Source organism: Taeniopygia guttata, chromosome Z, assembly GCF_048771995.1.
Source record: "Taeniopygia guttata chromosome Z, bTaeGut7.mat, whole genome shotgun sequence".
In the NCBI taxonomy this organism is placed as follows: domain Eukaryota; kingdom Metazoa; phylum Chordata; class Aves; order Passeriformes; family Estrildidae; genus Taeniopygia; species Taeniopygia guttata.
Genome location: NC_133063.1, coordinates 28,818,936 through 28,834,172, shown reverse-complemented (window position 1 = coordinate 28,834,172; position 15,237 = coordinate 28,818,936). Strand labels below are relative to the sequence as shown.

Genomic DNA, 15,237 nt, shown 5'->3' with positions numbered 1-15,237 from the left:
AGTGTGATAGAATATCTATTTTTCTTAAGATAAATGCATTGTCCTTTGCCTTTTCATCTTTCAATGTCACTCTATTTTTTCAAAACAAAAGAGAACTACAAACCCAAGCTTGATCTGTACTTTAAATGTATCTTAGAAATGTGCACCAATCTGATTTTTTTTTAATATTCTAATGATAAAAATTCCTGCATCTGATTTTTTTTTTTTTTAATGAACTAATGATAAAAATTCCTGCATCTTATAAGACCAAATCACCTAGCAGCTGAAATGCCAGATGAACTTCAAGACAGACAAATGTGAAATGATGGACCTGGGGCAAAACAGTGCTAGCTTCCCACATAAAAAGTTGGGCTGATCATAACTATACAGAAGATGGACCCTTGTTTGTGTGCAAAACTTCAACTTAATACCCTATAGAGGACAAAACTAAAGAAAATTGGAAATTAAACATAGTTTAAAAATAATATGGAAATAACCAAGGAGGATCATCCCAATCCTCATCCCCCTGATCTTGGAAAAGAGGTATTGGAATTACAGAAGATTCAGAGGAGGGTAACAAGCATGACAAAGGCATGTAACAGTTTCTTTAATTTTCTTTACAAGGAACAAAAAAATGAGGTGTGATTTTTCAGTCTGGGAAAAACACACTAAACAAACCTAAGAACCCTCTCCTGCCGAAAAGAACAATTTAGTAAGGGTTACGTCAAGGGGTTGCAAAATCACTGGTGGTGTAAATTAAGTGGAACTTCTAATAAGAGTCAAGGCAGAATGGAGCCAGGCTCAAAACAAGCAAAATTCTTCAGACAGGAGCTACATTTTCTGTGAATTTCCCCACTACAGGATGTTGTCAGTGCATAGATTTGACATGAACTCAAACAGAACCTGGACTGTTGCACTGCTACATTGCAAAAGAGATCTGTTGAGGGCTACTAAACAGAAAAAGCAAAGGAACTCCCTGATGTGAAAGCAATTAATGACTTGGAAAATACATGAGGGCAGCCTCATAAAGTGAGTGTTATGTTCTTACTAATTCTTGGGCAGTGATGGTTTGAGTCCTTTGGACAAACAACAAAGATCCTGTGGAATGCTGTTTGCATTTGTTCTCATATAAAGGCCAAGGGCTAATTTCAAAAAATGCTGCAGGCTTCCAGTCTTGCTGGTTTGGGTGGAAATCTGCCAGTATACATTTTGATCAGACTGGTGTTATCTTACTTTTAGAGTTTCTTCAGAGGGAGTTTCTGTGAATACAAAGTGGTTACAAGGTACCTTATCAAAGCAATTTTCATAGAAGAAAACTTTGGGAAGTTTTCTAAAATTCAACTTTTTTTTTTTTTTTTTTTTTTTTCAGATGGAAATAGGAAGCGTATTATGATACCTCTGGACAGTAATATATCCATGTCTTCAGAAGGAAGGAAAATGGAGGGAAAACTAAGAAATACATAAGCCAGTCTATTCAGGGATCCACTAGCTACTTCAAGACAGCATATTCCATTCTCTCAGTTACTCATACAAGAGTATAAATCTCTGCACGCCTTCTCACCCTTCGGCTACCGGAAAAGCTACAACAGCGGGGGTGAGCTCCGTGTCGAGCCCCCTGCTGAGCTGACTTTTTAATAAAGAGCTGAACATTAATAAAGGCATAGACCCTGTTCATTTCAGAATGATTGTGTCCATGAGGATCCTGCAAAACTATTTGGAATTAAGTATATAATCACTCCTCTTTGATTAAGGTATCTTTTACAGCAGATTGCCAATGGTGGACTTTTGGCAAAAGTAATTCAATGTCTACTGAGACAAGGAAATGAAGCTTCCGCAAATGACTTCTGAAAGTTTCTTGAAGCTATATTGCTGCTAATTTTTTTTTTTTTTCTACAAGGACTTCTAGAATGTTCTGGAATGTGCCAACTTTACCTAAAAAATTATTTGAACGAGCAATACTTCAAGACCTGTCTTGAAGAACTTCCAACACTTATTCTTTGCATCCTCTCTCCTCTATTATTTATAATGACTGTAAAACAAGTTGTTAATAAACTTTTAAAGTTTTTTTTATGTACTCAAATATAAAAAAGCCTTAGACCCTCAGTGGCCTGAACGATACTCAAATCTCAAGGTTTTTATGCTGGAGTGCTAGGAAAGAGCCTAAAGGTATTTTCTTTTGCACGAGTGTTGGCACAAAGTCTATTATACAGCATTTATAAGCTGGCTTGTTCTTTTTTTTTTTAATAATTATGTGGCAGGTCTTGCAGACATCAAGTGAGAGTGGGATCCTGATTTCCCCGTTTCCCGCAAGGACAGACAGGAAAGGGAATGCAGGATTCCCGAGTGGTGACAGGGCCGAACAAGCGGTGTGGCAGCTGCCAGGCTCAGCGGGCACAGGGCGGACACAGCATTTCTGTGAAACTGCCAGGCACGATCCGCCCGGCCACTAAGGGTGCTGGCATTAAGGGACTGTTACCCAGGAGAGGATGGAAGAGAGCTGCTGCTCCAGGCGCCCCACGGTTGCGGTCTGACTGGAGGCCAGCCCTTCACATATTAAACAGGTACATTTGTCCCTGTAAGGGGAAGATCGAGATGAGGGACCGCGAGCCCTGAGCCCTGAGGGGAGCAGCGAAGCCGCGGCACAAGCACCTCCCAGCGACGCCCAGGGCCGCTGCTGGCTCCGTCCCCACGCTGCCCCGCCCCACCCGGCCCTCATTGGATGCCGGCTCTGCCCACCAGCAAGCCCCGCCCACTCTCCCAACCTGATGTTCGCTTCCCGCCCTTCGAGTGGCCGGTGCGCCCTGTCAATCACTCACGCCCGGGGCTCGCGGCGTGTCCCGCCCTCCCGGGCGCTGTGCCGCCGTGGGAAGGGGCGGGCGCTCGGGGCCGCCCTCGCTTCCGCTCCGCCTCGGCGTATAGCTGCAGCCAGCCCCGCTTCGGAATCCCGCGCCAGGGGCGGGGCGGATCGGCAAGCAGTGCTCGGAGGTGAAGGGCCGAACGCCGAAGCCTGTGTCCCGCTCCCCTGGCCTCCCCGGTAGGTTGCAGTCCCCTGCCGCCTCTCGGGGCGGCGGCGGTTGCAGCCCCCCCGCGGGCCGAGGCCTTGGGCTGGCTCTCTCCTCCTTTCCCTGGCGGCCGCGGGACTTGCGGGGGGCGGGAAGCCCCTGCAAGCGCGGCAGCGACCGGGGCGACAGCGACCGGGCCGGGGTTAAGAGAGCTGGCGCCTGTGCGGGGCTGTGCGGGGCTGTGCGGGTTGGCGTGCCGGCCGGGGCGGCGGGGCTCTGCCGGTGCTGGGAGGGCCCGTCGCCTCCGGGTGGCAAGAGCTGTCGCTGTGAGACCTCCGAGTGCCCTCTCCTGCAGGAGTTGCTTGCGGCGGTGGGGTTTCCTATGTGGCGGCCTATGTGGCAGTGTCGGTGCTGCCGGCGGTGCTTGGTCCGACCGAATACCAAGCTGGGTTTGTAGGAACAAATAAATTTCTTTTCCTGGTCTGTAGAAGTAGGTTGGTGGGGTAGAATTGGTCTGCTAACCTGCTGGTTTAGCAGATCAGCAGGTTACAGCTGATCTGTCACCGCTAAACTGAGCTGCCGGTGCTCTTTTATTATTTTGTTTTGCTTTTCAGAAAGCTATTTTTAGGCTCTGAATGTAGTCGTTTTAAGTTTGATTAATTAAAATCTCTAAAAATGATGTTTCAGTGATTCACCATGGAACTTGGACAGACCTTATTTTCAGGCATTCTTGTTCATTTTACTGGTACACCTTTAATGAGTGTTGAAGTGACGTGCAGTGTATAAAAAGAATTTGGAATATAATCGAAGACTTTTTTTCTTGTTGAATTTTATTGTTAAGATAATTTTTAAGTGCATGTGTAGTTAGATACTGGTCATATGCTTAAGCATGATTATAAGTGAAGCGCACTGTTAAGCCTGTTAAGCCCTGCTGCCTGGGTTATGACTGCTTGTAAGGATAAACAACTTACCTACTCTTTAGATTCATGACTCTTCTTAACCCACCTGTCTAGTGAGTGCAGTTTATCCCGAACTGCGTTGGGAAGTTAAAATCCAAGATGGGAGTAAAGCAATTTTGTTTTAAAGGGAAAAGATGAGATAGAAGTTTCTGTGCCAACTGTATTTTAGGAGATGTCTTCTCTCGACCTCAGTATCTTTTAGTCATTTTCTTTTTAATTGAGATGTATCAACAGTTAAATAGTATTTTCAGTGGAAAAAAGTGGTATTTTGTTGTGCTGACCTGAAATGGAGAAATTACCTGGCAGACAATAGAGTATTTACATCAGTTGAGGATGACTTTCAGCTAATTAAATTAATCTTTTTATCTTGCAACTCTACATCAAATAGATGTATTGGCTTATAAAATGTAAATTATTTTCAGAATGTAGACTACTAGTTCTGATCAATCATATTTTCTGTAGAGTTTTCTTTTCTTCTGTATGATCAAGATAAATATATTGAAGATTAGTTAAGAGAACCTGTTACAGGGCATGTCTTAAACCTTCTAAAATTGTTCTTCCCCTAAAAAAAAGAGTAACTGAATCTGCGAAAGCTTTTTTCCCTTGTCCAGTCTACTTATGTACAATTAACATGACTGAATTTACTTATTTTTGTAAATTTTTAATAATTAATTTTTTTCCTAATTGACCTAATCGCATAACTAAATCTCATGCATTGTATCACATCTTAGTGTGTGCACTGTATCCGCAAAGTTTGTCTTAAAGAGAGTTGTTCTTGGTTCACTATAGTTACTGTGCTAAATGGAATTAGAAGTATCAAAGTTACATATATTTTTCTAACATTTTTACTCTTGCCTTGAAAATTTGTTTAAAAAAGATTAGGAAGTCTTCCAATATTTAAGAATAATTTAGTTTAGTTATGCCTTTGAGACAACAATAAATGGATCGTAAGGAATAGGGAAGTAACAGTGGTTATTTTTCTCCAATATCTTCTAATTACAAGAAAGAAATTGAACAGGGTACTGATCACCTCTATTAACTGTCTTTATCTAACTTTTCTCCAGCTGAACATTTTTTCATTTTTTTGTCTGTTGTAGGCAGGACATATAGTTATGTCTTGTTCCTCAGGCTTTTCATTTTACTGTTGAGTGATTTTTTTGGGATGTTGTAAATGAAAATAAGAATGTAATTAAAATCACACACAAACCACAGGAATAACCAAGTTGTAAGGGAGTTTGAGATATTGTTTTTTCACAATTTAGGTTCACTGATTCAGCTGCAAATGAATATTTAGAGTTCTCAGTCAACCCTTAATACCTCACCTGAGGTTGTATGAACAAACTACTTGATAGTGCTTAAGGGAAGAGTGGAATAATCCTTTTTAGCCATGGTCTGGGTTTAAGTGATCTAAAACTCACTGTGTGATACTTGGGAGTAATTTCTTAATGTAAATGGAATGGTATGTTTCCAGTGCACACTGGGCCTTTAACACTCTTTCAAAAATGTTTTGAGACTTCTATATAATTATTTCCCTGATCTATTAAAAGGTAAAAAAGTGACTTTGAAGTAGTTGTATATTTTCTGACAATCCTTAATTTTTTTTAATGCTATGCAGACGTTTTAATGGCTCCTCAGTGCTGCTGCAGAACCAGTGCAATGAGATCAAGCCTGATGCTGCTGTGCTTGTTTTTCTAAGTGTAATTCTGAGTAACCTACCAAACATTGTCACTGGACTTCTAGAGGTTTGTGACCTACAGCTGAAACAGCTGGATGTAGAAAAATCTGTGTTTAAGCTAAATAGTTGCTTAAATAAAAACAGTCTAGTGAGAAGGTAGGGTGGATGACAACAGATATAGTGCCTGGAACCCTGTCATCTTTGGTAAGCCACTTAGAATTTAATGTCCCCTCTTTGGCACAGGGAGGATGTAGAAGAAGAGACATCACACACCGATCCATGCTGTGGAATTGGTTTGGATTGTGGTTACTTAGGGAGCTTTCTGAAACTTTAACTTTCAGAGGGAGTTATGAAACTCTTAGACGTATAGTGTGGAATAATTTATTTTGGTGAGAGTTAGCTCACCTGTTATATTTACTCTACTGTTTTCTAGATGATGTATTCGTTACCTTAAATTTATTAAAAGGTTTCTTTCTAACAAAAGAGGGAGACAATACTTATATATTAAATATACATATATATATAAAAATATAAATATTTGTGTTAAATACATAATATCAAGTATACAAAAATTTCACAGTATTACAAATGCATTTACCAGTGCATTCTTCTAGCATGTTTATTGAACTGCGTGTTCCTTATCTCTTACAGAAGACATTTTAAGCATCTACACTTCCCTCTCTTCACCACCTCCTTAATCTGATGTTTTTGACTTTGTGTAGGAAACCTTTTTAAAAATCCCCATTTCGCTGTTAAAAGAAGAGTATTTAGTACAAAATAGATATATTCTGTAGCTATGAAAAGCTAAAACAGTTATCTTGCCATTTGTGTCTGGTATCTTGTTTTGTGCTGTGGAGTTTGGAATGGGAGACGTACTGATCAATTAGAAATGTCTTTGCCCAAATGTTTGCTCAGGTAGCTGTGGGTCACAGAAGCCCATGACACACACAGGTAAGATTTGCATATTCAGGTAAGTTTATTAGTTAATTTGACTTTGTGTGTAGCATCACTAATAAAACTGCAACTGTTTTTTCCTGGGCTTTAGGATCTTCTCTGTAAGCTTAGCTTAGCTTTTAACATACTAAGACCTTGTAGTAACAGTTTCACTTAATTTAGTAATTTAAGGTCATTAAATTACGAAGTTAAACAAATTTAATGTTATTTTCCTAGAAATAATTCTTTTTCCTCCAGTTTCCTTGCATGGTGATTTATACTCTTCATCAGCCATGTGTTTTGATTATGTTATTTTTGATTAAAGACAGGATGTGAACTACAATAGTGGAGGATGATGTCCTTTTCAGCAGGCCAAAAATACAGATGTTTTATGACAAGCAGAGCCTAGATTTCAGTTTGAAGTTTGTGGTTTGTCACAACTTATTGTATTCTCTGCAGTTATTCATTGAGTAATTTGTGAGTTGCCAAACTCTTTGTTCAATAAACTCTGTGCAATAATAGAATGTAGTTGGAGCAGTTTCCATCAGAAGCAGAGTTGAAGGCAGTGTTGGGGTGGCAGTTTGTGTATGGAGGTCGCTGGGGTATGATGTCCTTGAAGGGACGTACTTGATGGGCTGTGAAACACCAGTCATTGTGACTGTGCTTTGGTGTTGGAAAGGCCCTTCTCTCTAATATGGGGCATTCCCTGCACCATTTCCGGCTGGGCAGTTTAATAGCTCCTCTCTTGCTCTTCGTCCTGTCTCTTGTATCCCTCAATGAGTTGATTCAGCTTCTGTTGAGTAGAGTTACTGAGGTTTGTGAGCTTTCTGGTAGTCTGAGGTGTGAGTAGTGGCTTCACTGATGCTGGTGTGTGATGGAAGCAGCAGGTGGCGTGCCACATGCAGTAGGAGAAGACTCATTGTACTAACCCATCAAATGTCTTAATTGCATTTTGTCATTTACATTTTGCAAATTTCAGACTTAGGTTCCATTGAACCCATGAAATTGTTCTTTTTGGTTTGTCTTTGACCTTGAGATGCGAGTCACCTGGTGAATGTTGAAACTGTTCAATTTTTAAAGCTTCATTGGCTGCATTTTCTATTTGTGTAGAAAATAATTTAAAAGCATGGGCTTCTTGACAGGTTCCCTTCATGATGTTGGAAGGTGTGATTTAGTCCAGATAGGGCACGTGTCTGCAGCTTAGTAGAAAGTACTATTTAAAAACTGTGTTATTATGTATAGAAGAATCCTGTGAGTATCTTTCTGTATTTTAGGCACCAAGCATTTTCAATTTTATATTTGAATGAAGTAGTTAACATGACTGTTAGCCTGTTTCCTGTTTCAACAGCTTTTTAATTTAATGACATAAAGCAATCTTTAAAGGCATTAAATGTTGCTTTAGAGGAGTTTTGGCTTATAATGAAGAACATATTTAATTTCATGTAGTATTGATATTTTTGATGTCAGTTTAAATGTAGATAATGTCAATAAAAATACAGCTTTTTAAAATCATAATTGTGCAGTAATTTTGGGAAGATGAAGTAATACTGTAGAGGCTAAAGTCAGGGACATGATTGCTTTAGGGGTCGTGGAAGACACTTCTCACCTCAACCACGAGTATTTTCTTAGTTGAACCTTACAAATGTTTTCTTCTTGAAACAGAGAAGTCCAGTATAGAATATGTTTTACTTTCTGTAGGAGATCGCTTCAGTTGGCATTCATTCATATCTTTCAATGTTCCAAGAGTAGGTTGTGCAGTGAATCAGGTTGTTAAAGTTTCTGTGTAACATTTGCTGATGGTAGGCTGAGGCATCTTTAAATCTGGAGAAATAAAAAATTGTCAAACTTGAATTTATGGTTAAGAGTAAAAAGGGAGGGCAGAATTTTTCCAACAGACAAAAGGAAGACAGAATAACTAAATTTGCTCTGAAGCTTTTGTCAGACAGAGAGGTAAATGTCTTTACAGAAATGATCTTTGTCTTTGCTTTTCATTTTGCCAACAGTATTTTCACTATTGTTTGTTTTTATGTAAAACACTGGGAGACCTTTAAGTAAATTCTGTTGATTGTACTTTGAATTTTCTCCTGAAAAAAAGAGTCTGTTTTTTAAGGTATTATAAGGAAATGAGGTATTTCTGATCTGCAGCTCTCTCATTTGCTGCCTGTAGAAATGTGGAATTTTTAGGGCAGTTTTAACCAAGCTTAGATTGTTATGCCTGTGAAGATAAGTTCCTATAAGCTTCACAAAACCCAATTTAGATCATAGATATTTATTAACCATTACCATGGTGAAGGAAGAATGTTGTATGTTTTGTGTGGTAGTAGCTTGAGAGCTGTTAAGCTTGCAACTTATAGTACTAGGCAAGCAACAGAACATCTCTCTTCACTAAGCAAGAAGGGAACATTTTAATGTGGGAAGAAAGAAGAGGTTTTGTGGAGAAATTGAGCTGAAGATGTATCAGAGGGTGGCCTGAGAATGCTATGGATATGTGAAAGATAACCAGAAAGATTGAAATTACTACACTGGGGCTGTGTGGGTGTTGAACCCTAATCTGTAGACAGCTCAGTTTAGCTAACGTTGTTGCTTTTGAGGAATGACTCTATTTTAATCTTCTGAAGTAATACAGCAAGAGTTTCCTACACACAAGTGCCCACATCAGCATACTGACATTTTCTCATTTTAGTGCTTGAGAATTTTGTTTTATTTTGTTTTGATTTAAAATCAATGTAGTTAAATAACTGCCATCAGTTACTGATGTCAACAGTACTGATTGTATTGTTCTCAGAATTTTAAATTTACATCAGATGTTTTCATATTGTGTCATTTGAATTTGTGTAAAACACTGTGAGACTTGTTTTTTCCTCTAAGTTCCATACGAAGGCATTGGTTTAAATACGTTTTGTATTACATCACTGATGATGAATCCAAGAACTTAAGTTAATCGCTAACTTAATAGCTAGTGTTTCTCCTTAAATTTGTGTCCATGTGCATCTTATGCATTCAATATGAAGGTTTCAAGCATGATTCCGTTAGGTGTGGTGTATGAGACTTTAGCAATACCATTTTATTCCATATTAAACTTATAACAGAAGAAAAAAGCTTTATAGCTTTTTGAAGACTATTGAACTCTCAATTTAATAGAGACATTTTAGGTATACATTGCAGTGAAAGTTATGCAAGTGAGAGAAGAGTGGCAGGCACATTCTTCTGTCTCTCAGCACAGAGGAGAGAAAGAGAAAACAGTTTCTATTTCTGCTCCTTGTTTTTCCTATGTGGAATGTGTTTGGAGAGTTGTTTACCTGAGGTGATTGCTTGATTGGATTCTGGTGAGGATTGTTTGAGCCTGATGGCCAGTCCATTCCACCTATATCTGGACTCTCAAGAGAGGGTCATGAGTTGTGAGTTAGTTAGATATGGTAGTTAGAAAAAGTAGGTATTGTAGTTTTAGTATCTCCTTTAAATTGTATATTAATGTATTATAAGTATAGTTATAATAAAGAAATCATTCAGCCTTCTGAACTGGAGTCAGACATTGTAATTTCTTCCCACTGGGTTCACCTGCATTTATAATAGAAGAGTTGCAAGTGTGTGTAGTAGTGAAATACTTGGAACTGCTGTAGAAGGTACCTATCTAGTTTATGGAGACAATTAAGCAGAATAATTTGATTGCCATGTAATTTGTTATTGTTAGAAATCCTTGACAGGTTCATAGCTGCAAAACTTAGTCTAGAGACATTTTCCTGTGCTGTGAGTTATCCCTTTCCTCACATGTGGAGTTACGAAATTTGAACTTCACTCCTGTCTTAAGTTCTTGAAGTGGAATCTGACCATGTAATTAAAATTAAGTGACAGGGAATTGTGTCAGAGAACTAAAACTACTTTTAATTTTGAAAACTGATCTTCACAATCACTGTGGAGTGCTAGAGCACATTATGTATTTTAGCCTATCCAAAATCTAACTTGAAGACCAAATGAGTTTCTTTTGGACTCTTAGAAATGTTTTGGGTTTTTTTTCCATGTAGCACTGGGGTGTTTCACAATGCTACTTAATTTTGTCTTCAGATATAGTTATGGTGTTAGATGAAATGCAATACTCTTTTTTCCCTAACTTCTAGATGCGTTAACTTCACAGTTTTTCACCTAGCCTTTGGCTAATCTGAATCTTTCTGTTGTTCTGCTATAATACTTGTGTGCTGTGGTGTGTGGAAAATTAATGCCTCCATTATGTAGTATTAGCTAGCTCAGCACCAGCTTTCTGCCAGCTGTGGACACTGTAGCCCATTTAAGTACTGTTTAAGTCTGTATAGTTGTGGTGGTGGAAATGTGAAGAAACAAATGATTGAAATATTGCTTAACCATCAGTTTTGTCCTTTCTGTGCTCTTTTTAGTAAATCAGGTTTAATAGTGTAATTTGATGTTAAAAATTATTCCTTGTGTTATGGCTCTCCTTCCTGAAAACTGATGTTCAGCTTTTACTCTGAAATGGTAATTATATGAAAGTGCAAGAAGGATGCATGAGAGAAGTTTTAGCCAAGTAACTGCGTGAACTTGCATGGAATCCTTAAGTGAAGTTGATAGGATTTTGTAGTGAAAGTCTACGATGAAGATTCATAGATTAGAGCCAACCTTGCCCGTCTAGATCAATGAGAAAATAGAAATGTTTATGCAGTGACCAGAGCCATCTCAGCTGATGTTTGTTTAGCATTAACAGAGATGAAGAGATTGCTTGGAGATCTTAATTGCTACATAATTAGCCCAGGCTGTCATTTGTGGAAAAATTGGGTTGAGTTAGGGTGACTCCCAGTATTCTACATGTCTTCTGATGTGACAGCATTTTGACCAGAGCTGGCAGTTGGTGGTGCAGAAGGATGCATTATTGTTCATTAGGTGGTAGACTTGCAACTGACAAAATTAAGTGTAGAGAACAGACACAGAATTTGGATATTGGCAGCCCTCTGATGTGTTCATGTGACTTTAAACCTTGGTACAGGAAAAATTACACTAGTTTAAATAGACTTAAACAAGCTTCAGTCTAGAATAGACTTAAACAAGCTTCAGTAAGGATGAGGTAAGTTTTTGGGTAGTTCTTGTACAGGCGAGTGGTTGATGAAATGTGTTAATAAAGCTCAGTTGGATTTTGTGCATTAAAGGAGTATTATATGTGGCTGTATGTGGTTTGTTGATGTACTTTTCCTAGGGACATGCCTATATACATGAAAATTGAAATGTTTATTCTAGAATCTTGAATTAATTATTTTTGTTGAAAATAGTGTGTGGCAGTTGATATGGTAAGAGAAAAATGTTATTTTTTATTTAATATATTTACCACTAGAGATGAAAACAAGACTTTTTTGAAGGCTTGGTTATGTAAATTCATTCATAAGGAAGATACTTGGATTTACCTTGACAGTTTCATTTAGGCTGCTTCTTTGAATGTATCTCACATTAATTTGAAGACTGAGACTGTATCTATGTAGGCTTACATTCAGTTATCTAAACCCTTGTTTTATGAGGAAGATCATACATATCTGTAAGAGTAAGCAAATACATATTTTACAACCATCATATTTTTTTAGGAATGCTGAGAGTCTAATTTGTACACCAAAATTAATAAATTCTGTTCTTGGTTTTGCAAAACTTAGCTGAGTCTAGAATAGGTTGGTATTACAAAAGGCAGATGTGGAAGAAGACCGAATGCTGCGAGAACAGTACTGTTGTCTGAGTTTCAGAAAGTGAAAATGAGAATCAGTGGAAAACTGAGACTTTTAAGTAAGAAAGAAATGGTAGCGTAGAGCTCCTGCATAATGTGTTGTAAAGAAGTTTAATTTGCCTTTGAAATTAGGTTATTATATTTGCATTCTTAAATAAACACCCGTATCTTCTGAAGTGTGAAAAATTCTGTGTGTTCAAGAAATAGCAGTTGCTTTGTGTGTTTTCCCTCTTTGCTGATAAAACTCTAGGAAGGATTTCAAACTTACTTGTGTATTATGTACTTCTTCTCTGTGAAGAAAATGTAGCAAATGTGGGTTCTGTAGTTCAGTATTTTGAAAAGCAAATTGGCAGAGAAATGATGTGGCAGTGGTTTTTGATGGCTTGAATGTTAATCCTGCTGAAGATCTTATTTAGGTGCATTGTCACTTCTTGTATGTTTCTTATTTTATTATTGTGGAGACAGCAGTCTTCCTACATGAAGCTGAAGAAGACTGTCCTTAATTCTTGGATTAGTTCACATCTGCTACAAACTACTGATTTTTTTTTTTTGGGGGAAGATGATGTTTCAGGGAATGTACATAGTCTTTTTACAGTGCTTCCAAGGTAATTGTTTACCTAATTGAAGTCAGAATAAGTACCTAAGGAATGGGATAATAAAAGAGTCTTTGATGAATTAACTAACTTCTGAAAATATGAAGAGCAGATAATGCCAAGCTGTATTTCGTTGATATGTGAAAAAATTTAAAAAAAAAAGTAAAATCAGATGCCATTAGTCTTGGAATTCCCCAGGTGTATGAAGTAGATTATATTGTTTAGAGCAAAATGAGTTGTTGATGAGTAAGTTTTCGTTGTGTTAGGTCACATATGAAGATCACCATCTAAGACTTGTAAAATGATCCAGTAATGAGCAATTTTGATACAGGTTACTGAGAGCTGGAGAGAGAAATTGTATCAGAAGAAATTTGTTTGGAAATGTTCTTTGTTTTTCAAAGCTGGTATCATGAGTATGTACCATCTGTGGAAGTTTTATGTACTGAATATTTCAGCACATGAAATTTGTTTTTAGTTTTGACTGAAGTGCTCATGACTTTGCATATTGTTTCTGCTTTGGAGATCTGAAAAATGATGAAGTAATAATTTGGCTACATTTAGTTGAGTTATGCAGTGAATCGTTAAGCAACTTTTTATTTTAGTTTTTCCTTAGGAAAATATTATACAAAAAATAAAGTTATAGACATTTATTTGTAGTATAAATCATTGGAATAGCAACTCAACTTTGGGTCACGTAAAAGTCATGTGAAAGCTTGAGTTGCTCTTCTTGGACTAAAGTGAAAATAATGAAATCCACTCTTCTGTCATGAAATGTTTATTTTTCATTTTAAATAAACAGTGGATCTAACTAAATAATATATAATTTTAGGGATATTTTCCAATTCAAATGCTGTCTGAAAACTTCCTTGCAGTTAGAAACTGCTATCCTAAACTTTCAGGGGGATCTTCAATTATGAGCCTCTGTGCTGTGGATTTGGAATTTCATAGCTTTCATCTGTTGCATGGAGACACGTATATAAAAATGAATGAAAATAATGCAATAATAACTAATCTAGAAAGAATAGCTTAATTGTTCCATGAAGTATACAAAAATAGCAGAAATAGTTGATTAGGTATTTAAGTTTCGTATTATGATCTCACAGCGAAGCTCTTGTTTGGTTTCAGATTTGTAGTATGAATTTCAGATTTTCTACTCTTAAGTATTTCTAAAGGAGTTTTGTTGGATGGGATCTTGTGTTATTTTTTCTACAGTACAAATGTATTTGTAACATGGAAATAATCATTGGAAAGTGAATGTAACTATTCTTCATTTCAGTTGAAGACTGTAGTAGGTGAAGTATTCAATAAAAATTACATGTAGTGTTAAAGAAAGTCTCTTTGGCAAAGGCACTAGAAACTTTCTCTGCACTTTTCTAGAAGATGTGAGAGGTTGTGTTGCTAAATTACTGTAACTGCCAAAAATCATGAGCCCTTGGGCTTAGAAATATGTGGACAGATAATTGAGAGGTGAGAAACTGCATAAGTTTGAAAATGCCAGAAGACGGAGTGAATTTTAAATGCCTTGTACTGAAACCAGGACTATTTCTTTATTGTCTTTCATAAAATAATAAAATATCTCATGTTAGAAGGGGCCCTGAAATATCATTGAAGTTCAACTCCTGGCCCTGCACAGGACACCCCTCAGGGTCACACCGTGTGCCTGAGAGTGTTGCCCAGACACTTCTTGAGCTCTGTCAGGCTCATGCTGTGCCTGTTTCCCTGGGGAACCTGTTCAGTGCCAAGCCTCCCTCTGAGTGAAGAACTTTTCCTACATACAACCTAAATATCCCCTGACACAACTTCAGGCCATTCCCTCGGGTCCTGTCAGTGGTTGCAGCATCTCTGTAGCTCTTCCCTTCATCAGACCTTGCTTCCACTGGGCATACAGCTCTTTGCCTTATTTCTGAGAGAAGATTCCTGCTCAGCCAAGCTGGCCTTCTGCCTCCTCCGCTTGACTTCTGACATTTTGGAACTTCCTGCTCCTGTGCCCCTAGGAGGTGAGGCTTAGAAAATAATCAGATCTGATGGACCCCAGCACCCACAAAACCATTTTCTCAGGGCACCTTACTGGTTCCCTAAAGAGCATGAATTCAGCTCTTGTCATGCCCAGGACTGAAATCTTGCTGTCACTTTTCCTCCTGATTAGGGAGATTTTAAACTCAATTGCTTTGTGGTCACTGTGGCCAAGGTGGCCACCAGTCACCATTTCATTTATGAGATCCTCCGTGTTAATAAGCAGCACATCAAGGAGGGCACCTTTTGTAGCTGGTTTTATCAGTTACTGTATCATAAGACTATCCAGATTTAGGACTGTTCTGGACCTATTTGTGCCAGCTGTGTGGTGCTCCCAGTTAACATATGACAAGTTGATGTTCTTGTAAGGACA

General features: G+C 38.2%; 1 protein-coding gene across 9 annotated transcripts in view; it reads left to right on the top strand.

The window, feature by feature from the left end:
• Positions 1–2,786: 2,786 nt before the first annotated feature.
• The window catches only part of CSNK1G3 (casein kinase 1 gamma 3), a 79,310-nt gene continuing 66,859 nt past the window's right edge, over positions 2,787–15,237 (top strand). For 4 of the 9 annotated variants that reach the window (XM_072922912.1, XM_032744142.3, XM_032744136.3 and 1 more), the window contains exon 1: positions 2,791–3,013. The gene's annotated coding sequence lies outside the window, so the exon portion shown is untranslated. Of the gene's footprint in view, positions 3,014–15,237 lie in introns of all 9 variants that reach the window. The other 5 variants (XM_032744138.3, XM_072922910.1, XM_072922911.1 and 2 more) reach the window with 4 other exon arrangements.